Raw genomic sequence first — 10743 nt, forward strand, 5'->3', positions numbered from 1 at the left:
AAACCCATGGAATAATGAAATGATAGTGGAAGGAAGTAGAAGTGGGAGCCTAACAGGACCCGGGGGTAGGGAGTATTGTATGACCGTCATAAAGGAAATTGGGGAGAGCAGAGGCAGAACAAAGTAAGGAAGAGGTTTTGACTTTGTACAAATATGTAAATTCAAGCCTGCATCCTTAAGTGCTTCTCAGGCACACTGCCTACCCACCCATGTGTTTGCCGTCAGTGTAAGCACATTCTTACTGCCTTACCTTCTCTAGCTGGTAACAATGCTGAGCGGATGGGTCTCTGGTTTGGGAATCGGCAGACAGAATTCTCATGGTGATGTGACAGTATTTGTAGGTTGACTTGGCTCCAAGCAGGAGGAAGAGAGGGGCTGTCAACATCTTGGTGAGACAAGAGCAGGTTGGAGGCAGTCTCTGCTGACACCCTGGTAACTGAGGTCAGCTGGCCTGGAAATCCACACTCACCACTGCCAAGTACAGAGGACAACTGAAGAGATGGCTCTCCCAGCAAAAGGAGGCAGATCCAGGCCAGTATATGCTTAGTCTGTCACAGTGGCAGGTCTGGCACTGGGTTAAGGGAGGAAGAGACTGAGTATTTGGTAGAAATTTTTTGAATATTTTCAATGAGTGGAACAAGATGGGCGATAAGGGAAGAATTAAGAGGTAAATCTCAGATGGTAGGCCTTCAGGAGAAAGAGTTTGACTACGCAATTGGCTCAAATGGAAGAAAAAGATCTCTATGAGTGGCAAGATTTATAAGGCTACAAACACTGCCATTCATGTAACCGGTTGTTTGTACGTAAATTGGTTTTCTCTTTCTCTATCTGGAAGCTTTTGGGATCTTCTCTTTATCCCTCAGGTTTTGAAATTTCACAGTGATGGGGCTTTACAGGGGACGTGTTTTCCATTCATTGAGCTGGGCAATCAGTCCAACCTTTATTTTGGGAAATTTTCTTCGATTGTCACTTTGATAAATTTCTGCCCACTACTTTTTCTGTTCTCTATTCTCTCTCCGGAATTGCCATTATTTAGATGTTGAGCCTCCTGTATTTTTCCTTTCTTATTGTACATCTCTGCCTTTTTGTTTTACTTTCTTGGTGATTTCCCTAATTTTTTTCTGAGTTCTTCTGACTTCCTTTTTTCTTTTAGGGTATTTTGGGGGTTTTCTTTGTCCTATTCTTTCATGTTGGAGGATTTCCTTGACTTTTGGGTGATTCCTGGCTGACTATATGCTCGGACACGGCTCATCAACCAGTGAGTTTGACTAAAGGGAGACGCCAGCTCTTCCACCAGTTGCTGCAAATGTCAGGATCTGGAGGTCTTTATTCTGGAATGGTTTGTTTTTCTAGGAAAAGATCTCTAACCTTTCTGTTCCCAGTGTTTTATAGCAGGGAGTAGAGAAGGTGGGAAAGGGAGGAAGGCTGAGGCTGTTAATCTTCAATATGCCAACTTTTAGTAATCCTCATGTTTTGAAATTTTGAAAACTGCTGGACATATGCCAAAATTTTTACAAACTTCTGTCTTCCTTCCACTTGCTGCCTTCCTCTTCTTGACCAGGTGATCTTGAGCCCAGAAAGCCCCTGCTTCAGTTTTCTCTCACTGAAGGTTTGAGGAATGAGTGTGTAGATGTGGGATATGACTGTCTCTTTTACAGACTTTCAAACAATCCTTCTTTCAGTTGCTTCCCAGCAGGGCCTCTCTCTGCATGTGCTCTTATGTCACTGGTCGTTCCTCCTTCTGCTATCCATCTTTCTATACTATGGTTTATTGTTTCAGATGTCTCTTATTAAGTGACAGCAAAGTTGGAGTCTGTGTTTCTTATTCTTTCTGTTGCTTTGGGGTGATTATTTAGAAGAGAAACATATAGAAATATCCCACCATCTTAAAATTAGAAGTCCTTAACCTCTACTTACGGACCCATTTACAATAGTCTATTTCTTACCCCCATCCATGGGAGAGGGAGAAATTAGCACCCCTACATTTCCTCTTACTTCTTCTTCCTCCTGCTCCCACTTTCAATTTCTATCAGCTATATCACCAATTTAAATTTTTTAAGGTTTAGATTTAAACATACTTTGTCTATCGGTAGATTCTGAAAACTGAAAACAGAACACATCATTCACAATACACAAATACATGAACATTAGTCACTGAAGAATCAAGTAATGCAATTTGATTCATTGAAAAAGGAAATACAATTCCTCTGTCAGTACACTTCTGCAGCTTTCAGGAGAATGTGAAGGGTCTAGTTTTCTTACACTCTGTGAGCTGCTCAAAACACTACATTTTAGTTTGACTCAGATTGGGACCAACACTTTCTTATAAGCTTTATGTGTTTCTTAGACCGTCTACAGTTGAGTTTACTGGAGGAGAAGAGGGAGCCTCTATTCTTTTAAGGTAATCTTTGCTAGAATACGGGAATTAAAATATTAATAACCTTAAAAAGTTCTCAAGAATTTTCTATTTGCCTATCTCGCTTCTTATTGAAGTTAGATAACTCTCTGGGTAGAAATTTGACCTTATATTCTCAACCTAATACCCATATCTGTTTTTGACTCTAGGAAATATAAACTGTCAAGTTCAGATCTCCTTAAAACTTCAGGAAGAGTGCTGTAAGGCAGAATGTCTCTGAGAATCAATCTCTTTTTTGATATTAAGCATGCAAAATATTGAAAAACATAAAAGGGATAGTGTTAGGACAAGCTCCAGGAATGTATTTTTCTGTGGGCATATCTCTTGTACATATATCACAGAAATTGCCCTAAGACATTGTCAGTAACTTTTTAATGTCAACTCAATTGGTACTAATCTTTAGAGAAGTTTAACTAGAAGGCTTAAGTAACGCTTCAACTGTTATTGTGATTAAGGGGCAGGGGGGAAAATATATATAGTAGGCTCTCTCTCTCTATATATATATATAGCCTATGATATACCATGCACCGTCCTGGCTTTTATATGTGAATATTATTTAATATAACATATATTATTACATATTATTAATTATATTACATTGATTAATATATTATTATACAATATAATTATTATATATAACATATATATATTTATTACATAATATATTTCTTTAAGGCCAGAAGAGTTTATCCACCTTGCCTAGGAGTTGAGATTGACTTCTCTGCTTCCCTCTGTAGTGATCATGACATCTGACCCTCATCCTGGTATGAGCCACATTATGAACCCTGCTGCCCATCATGTCGCCCCACAGCCTCCTGCTGCTGTTAGCATTGATTCTTCCTTCCATCTTCTCTCTCAGCTTGGATTTTTAGACCCTGAAATCTGCCTTAATTCATCTCTCTTGAAAACTTCTGTTGCTGCTCTTGGATCTGGTAATATTTTTTGTCAGCTTTCCTCTTGAATAAGTGAATGTTTTCTAAGGAGTCCAAATTCCTCTGACTTGAATCTCAGAATATCAGAGCCAGAAGGAACCTCAAAGTCAGCTGGACCAATGGTTCCAGCCTGCGGCATTTGGATTCTCAGAGACTTTGGAGTTATTGTGAGTCTTAGAACACATATACACTTATAGTTCTTTCTTTTCCTTCACTGGGCAGCAAAATTGACATGATTAGTATGTGGTATCCATAACTTTTTGAACTTAAGAAGAGTTTTCATGCTCTAAAAATCTGAGAACCACTGATTCACACCAGCTGCCTCATTTTACAAATGAAAAAATGAAGCCCAGAAAATGATTTGATTTTCCCAAGGTCGTAGAGTAAATTAAGATCAGGTCAGGACCTGGGTATAATCTTTGGATTGTCAACCATCAACCCATTGCTCTTTCCAGTATCCCAGCCCCCAAAATATCATAGTCCTCACAATTACATAGCAGCTCCCGCAGACACTACTGCAAAGGGGATTAAAGGATCCCCAACTGGCTCAGGCTGAAAGTGAGGGAGTGACTTCTCCCTCTACAGCAAACGTTAAGCTTTTTTGAAAAGTATTGCCAGGATATAATAAACAAATAAATGTCCCTAGAGAGTGCACTAATAATTAGATAAAGTTGCCCCATCTTTTTTCAGACAATTGTAACTTGCCCACTGCCCCTGGCATGGGTGAGTGAGGAGTCCTAGATCCCAGAAGGTCACTAATTAAGTTCAGGGAAGCATCCCACCTATAGGCTTTCCCGAAGTCTACGGCATAGCTCTGGAAGGGAGTGTCAGGACCAAATTTCTTGCTCAGGGATTTTGAAATTAGAACCCTGAGAGACGGGGTCAGCTGGAGGAGGAGGCTGGGCAGGACAATAATGATGAAATGTTGGGTCTAGTGGACATTTAGAGCCACAAGCCCATAGAGAAAAAGAAGAAGAATGAGATGGGGTGAGGGAGAGTGAGTGTGCACGTGAGGGGCCACGTGGCTACAGAGAGAAAGGGACACAGAGAAAGAGAAGGAAAGAGGAAGACCTGGAGAGAGCTCCTTAGATTGAACCTTTCTAGTTCCCAGTTCCTGTCACAGAAGGCCCAGATTCCCTAGGATTCCAGAAGCTCTGGATCTTAAAATAAGTTCTTTTGGGGCCGGCCCGGTGGCGCAGAGGTTAAGTGCGCACATTCAGCTTCGGTGGCCCCAGGTTCACTGGTTCAGATCCCGGCTGCGGACATGGCACCGCTTGGCAAGCCATGCTGTGGTAGGCGTCCCACATATAAAGTAGAGGGAGATGGGCATGGATGTTAGCTCGGGGCCAGTCTTCCTCAAAAAAAAATATAAATAAATAAAATAAGTTCTTTCTACTTAGGCTGATTTGAGTAAGATTTGCTCGCTGAATGAACAGCCAGCTCCGGAGGAATAAATTCAGATCTCATGCATAAACTCAGAGTTCTCACAGCCCAAGATTCGATGGTGACCCAAGACTCCCTCACAGCTGAGGCTGCCTCATCGAGAAAATGAAGGACGAGAGCACTTCAGCTGCCACCAGCACAGCCCCAACACTCTGCAGTGCTGATGACGGGCACTGGTTGAGCAACCGAAATCATCCATTACAAAGGTCTCAGGACACAGCTGTGACATGCGACTCCACAGAGACCTCATGTTAATCCCGGATATTTCTGAATTTCATTCCTGTTCAGAAGGAGCCTGTCTCTAAGTACTTGAGAATAGGAAAGAAGCTTCTATGTCATCACTCTGGCATCTTTCATTTCAGTAAAAAAAAGAAAATTGATTTTGAGATTTCTGTTCTATATGGCACTTAATGTGAAATATCTAGTTCTAAAGTGATTTAGAAAAAGAAAAAAGTGCACTGTGGTGTTAAAATCTATTTATCTTCTTTTATTCTCAAGGGCAAGAAATGAAAATAATAACAGATAACAGTAGATTTTCAGTGTGGTGACAGAAAGAGGTTATCAGGAAAATCCCAGGGTGAAAATAAAGTAGAAAAGCAAGAATACAGTTTGAGAAAGATGTGGAAGAAAGATATGAAGCTAGAAAGGAAAATAAGAGATTGTCAGTGACAGCCAAGATTCTTAAAAGATAGAAGAGTTCTTACTGATTCATCTGTAAGTAGAGGTAACAGAGGAAAAAAAAAACAAGAGATGAACACCATGATGCTAGGATCGGAAATCTCAGGGGTATGGTGTTGTTGTTAAATTCTGCCTTTGGCTAAAAAAAAAAAATCAGAAAAAGAGATTTAGGGAAATACGCATGGGAAATTGTGTGAAATGAGTTGTTGATAAAGTAAAAGAAAGTATACAAGAAACACGGAAATATCTTTAAGCCGCTGCCTCTCCAACATCCATTCTAAGTTGTTAAGAGAATGAGTTAATGGATTTAGAGAAGTTCTGATCATTATATTCGGGGGGCACTTTGGATGCAGTATTTCAGAAAGCTGTCAAAATAAGTACATTTCTTCAAGATATTAGAGGAAAAAACAAGAAAAAACAAGCACACATGGACCTAATTTTCTTCTTTTTTGCTCTCCTTCCTAAGAAAGGCCTTCCTGGAGGGTGTTGTGCTGAGTGAAATAAGCCACAGAGGCATATTCATGATGACAGTTTAAAAATCTTTGTCGGGTCATTCCGACATCTCTGTCATCTTGGTGCTGGTATCTGTTGATTGTCTGTTTTCACTTAGTTTATCTTCCTTGTTCTTGATGTAATGAGCAATTATTTTTTTACTGAATTCTGGGCATCTGGGGCATTATGTTGTGAGACTCTGGGTCTTATTTAAGCCCTCATTTTTTCTGGTTTCCTCTGACATTACTTGAGCAGGGGAAGAAGAGGGGACCCGCCACCACTGCCAGGTGAGAGTAAGTTTCCACTTGCCCTTTGTTGACATAGAGGTGGGGTTCCTCTTTACTGCTTGATGTGGGTGGGAGTTCTGGCTCCCTACTAGGTCTCTGCTGATACCTACCTGGCTGGGCAGCATCCAGATGCCTCACTACTCTCCTCACATGGCCTCCGCTGACATCATGGTGGGGCTGTGCGGGGACCTCCGTGCTGCTGGGCAGTGGTGAAAGTTCTGACTGTCCATTAGGCTTCTTTAGACACCATCCCAGTGAGGATGGGGAGGGCGCCTGACTGCCGCCAAATGGAGATGGAAGTCCAGGCTCCCAGTTGATCTCCACTGACAGCATGAGGAGGCCTCATTAGCTCCAGGGGATGAAAGTCCTGGCTCTCTACTCAGCCCTTTCTGACAACACCCTGGCAGAGAGGTTTGGGCTCCTTGTTAAAACTCCACAGAAATGGAAGTCCAGGCTCCCCACTCAGCCTTACTGGAATGGGTGGGAGAGGGGTCATAGATTTTTCTGTAGTGTTTGGCTGGAGTAGACCAGTTATTATCTAAATGTTTCCTATCTTGCGAGGTTGCTCCTTTTCCTAGAGAGAGTGGGCTTCTGTTGGGGCTTTTTCTTTCTAGAGTCATTGGCATTTCCAGGCTGCCAGCTCCTTCAGCTCCAAGTCTGGGAAATATAAGGCAAAAAAGAAGACCCAGGGAACTCACCACCATACTGTTCCTTGGATTCCGAGGTCCCTAGTTGGTCTGCCTTCTTCTCTCCACATTTCAGAGTCTTCTTGTGTTTGTTTCTGTGGACTGTCCAGGGTTTTCAGTTGTCTTTAGCAGGAGGACCAGGAAAAGGTACAGCTGTTCCACTTCCCACATATGGAATCTTTCCAGATCATTCACATACAGATAACAACAGTACCTGCCTCCTAGAGACCTCAAAGGGTTGTTGTGAGGATTAAATGAGTTAATTGGACCTTTGGAGCAGTGGCTGGCACATGGTAAGCCTTATATAAGTGTTATCTCTTCTTGTTATTAGATAAACAGTATAATGGGGTTGTTAAGGGAACAGAGTCTGGGCCCAGACTACCAGGATTTAAATCCTAGCTCTTACCCTTAATACATGTGTTAGTCTTTGGGAAATTAACTGAATCTCTCTGTGTCTAAACATTCCCACTGTAAATGGCAATAATAATAGTTTCTTCTTCACAAAGTTATTGTGTGAACTGAAAGAGTTAATATATCTCTAAAGCTCTTAGATGATTGCCTTGCACAAAGTGAGCTCTATTTAAGTATTAGATATTATTCTTTTAAGCTAAAGTACTTCATTTTCTCCTCAAAGCACCCTCTAAAATAAGTGGTAAAGCATCACTATCTCCATGTATAAATGAAGAAACAGAAGAGGTTCTGAGGCATGCAATGACCTGCCCGAGGTCACAGAGCCAGTATGTGGCAGAGCCAGCTTGAGCCACAGATCCTCTGACTGCAAGTCTAGGGCTCACGGCATCATGTAAGCCCTGAATTGAGGCTTGGTTAGGAGTGCAAGATGAAAACCAGGATTCATGCTTAGAGAATAGGGCAAGCAGACAGCTGCCGAAATCACACGTGGGTGGGCAAGGCAGCATGAAGATAGGAACAAAGTGGAAAGAAGGCCAGGCGGGAGTCTGGTTGTTGGGCTAAGTCCATATCAGGAAATTGGTGTTGAAGAGACCACCAAGATGATTTCCAGTGAGAGATTTCTACCCCTCCAGAAGGTGTGCCATCAACGTCTCCTGTTCACAGGGCAGTGACGGGTTTCCTTAGAGCTCAGCACTCCCACTCCAAGGCGGCTTATGCTCTTCAGAGAGACTCCAGCTCCAAGAAAGCAGGGGCTGTGCCTTCTTCAGTTCCGAAGCTCCTCAAGTCTGACTCGTGAAATGGGGTCCTTCCTCAAGGGATTCCCGCTGCCGCCCCTGCCCAGCCTGCCGTCTACATACTTTGGAGCCTGTCCAAGTCCAGCTTGTGCCTCAGGGCTCATACCGAGTGCCACCAAGCCTTCCTGGAGACACCAGCCCACACTGAGCTCGCCCCTTCCTAAACCCTTAGCGTTAACTATCTCTGCCATATGTTTTGGAATGTGTTTATTTAAGCATCATATAATATCTAGTCCTATATTTTTCCTGATATTTCATATGTCCAAGTCTTGTGTAACCAGCAAGACCATGGGTCTTGGGGGCAGTGGTTGCATCATACAAGTTTTGATGAGGTTTGGCCTCCCAGCATTTGACATGGAACACAGTACTGGGTAGTGAGTCAATTAATACTTGTTAACTCTGAAAGCAAAGGTCTCAGACAAGCAGAGGTGCCCCCATGTGGAGTACATGGAGCCCCAGGCAAAATTCTCTTTTTGCAAGGCCCTAACTAAACACTTTGATTAAAAAATGTTTTACAAAATGTGTGGGCCCCTGGAAAGTATAGTGATTTATTGCTGAAGGTGTAGAATAATGTGTAGGAAGAGCTGGAAGAGGTACTTTGATATGTATTTATTGTCCAATCAGGGCAGATGTCCAGAGACCATCTTTTCTGTTTGGGTCCAGGAATCATCTCTTCATGTTCTTTATTGTCAAATGTGCCATTCCTGGAGAATTTCACATCTTCCACCTCCAAAAACAGGGTGCAATGCTGTCATTACTCACAATGTCAGGACTTTTTGGAGCTTGTTTATATTGCAACTATACAGATCTCATCTCTGCATGTATTTAATGTTACTTATACCATGTATGCATAACAGTGGGTCATCCATTGTGCAGCCTGTGAGTACTGCTTTCCAACGACCCTGTCAAAGGTAGCTGCTGTGGTTCATTGATAATGACTATAAATGCAAGTCTCATCCAGAGAATGCTGGAAAATGTGAACAATAATCCATTTTGCGGTCATATAAAGTCTACAGTTTGGAATTTTATAGCATAAAGATAGAACACCGTGTCTTCCAACTCTGTCTTCTCTTGAACTCTTCAGGCGGAAGTCACTGCATCCTTAGAAGGTGATTTCTTTCCCTGTTGACCACACCCCTGCCTTCCATACATCCCACCAGCCAGGAGGGTAGGCGAGGGGCCTGTGGGCAGAGTAAGTAAAGCAGTCACATTCTGCAAGAAATGTTCGTCCCTCGCCCCAGGAGAGCATGAGGCCACCAAATTCACTGGAGGCAAAAGAGGACCCTGAGCAGAAGGGCCCATCTGCATTCTAAAGCCATGGTCTAGAAAGCCCTTGGAGGAGATAGGCTTGGCCACCTCAGAGGACTGCCCGACATGGGTGGGGAAAGGAACTTATGGAGGGGTGGGGTAACCCTGTGTGCCAGCAGTAGAGTACACAGGTAAAGGACACCTGCAGCCTCCCTCCTGCCCTTGGGTGTTGTGGCCCTAGGAGGCCACGGATGGAATGGGCAGGCAAGAGCCGATGCTGAAGAGCTCAAGTCCAAAGCTGGGTGGGATTGGTCCTGGTAACCCTGAGTCCTGAACGTCTCCTGTGACCACCATGAGTGAGTCACCTCAAATCAGAGTGTCAGCACATTTTGGGGGGCTCAATCTCATGAGAGAAATACTGCAACAGCCAGCGGAAATGACCAGCTCACGAGCCCACCCTCCTGGAAGCCCCATAGGTGGGGATTATGATCCCAGGAGCATGAGTCTCGGAGTTCCTTGGGGCAGGTGGTGACCCCACACACAGGATCAAGGGTCAAAGAGTGTCCTGAAGGATGGAAATAAGGACCAAACTCCCAGGAATCCATCCAGGTTTGGGGTGTCCCACCCAGGTGGCATTGCCAGGCACCCCAGGGAACTTCAAAAATTTTGAAGAAAGCACTGGGCCCAGGGCAGCAGCCTACTGTCCCAGGTCTAAGGCTGTTACTGCAGCCAAGCCTTTCTGCGCTCCTGGTAATCCCCAAGACCAGACCAGCCCGTGTGGCTATGGGGATTGCCAATGTGCTGGGCTACCATGTAGGGAGCATCGGGCATTTTCAGGAATTTGTACTCTGGTCTCATTTCGGCACAAAGTGCTGGTGCCCTTTTTTCTTTTGGGGGCCTCACTACATTGAGTACATTCTCTCAGATAAATTTCTGGTCTCACCTTGTTAATTCTTTGAAAAGAACAATTATGAACTGACTCACAGGACAGTATTCCTGTTTTTTCTCGTGTTAATAAGTATCAGATGGCAGTGAATTTTTCTATCTTTCCTGTGGCAGCTTCCCATTACACCTGTGCAGCTTCCCATTACACCTGTGACAGCTTCCCATTACACCTGGCATTTTGAGCCACACACATGTGCAGGATTTTGCAAAATCTGAGTAGAGAAGAGGCTAGAAGATGAGGTGAGAGAGACGTTTTATGAAAATAAAAATTCATAAAAATATCACCAAAAATATCCCACTAAATTATATCACTGATAGCATCCGTTAAAATATCTCATTAAAAATATCATTGATCAGATCCATTATTTTGTTATTTAAAAAGTTGTTAAATCTTTGGTCAGCAGTTACTCT

At 43.2% G+C, this 10743-nt stretch overlaps 1 long non-coding RNA gene across 1 annotated transcript; it reads left to right on the forward strand.

The window, feature by feature from the left end:
* Nucleotides 1-171: 171 nt before the first annotated feature.
* Nucleotides 172-5171, forward strand: LOC102148405 (uncharacterized). The gene is made up of 2 exons (XR_011439747.1): nucleotides 172-531; nucleotides 4749-5171. It is a non-coding gene; the product is annotated as an uncharacterized lncRNA (long non-coding RNA).
* Nucleotides 5172-10743: the final 5572 nt, after the last annotated feature.

Source organism: Equus caballus, chromosome 6 (genome assembly GCF_041296265.1).
Source record: "Equus caballus isolate H_3958 breed thoroughbred chromosome 6, TB-T2T, whole genome shotgun sequence".
NCBI lineage: Eukaryota > Metazoa > Chordata > Mammalia > Perissodactyla > Equidae > Equus > Equus caballus.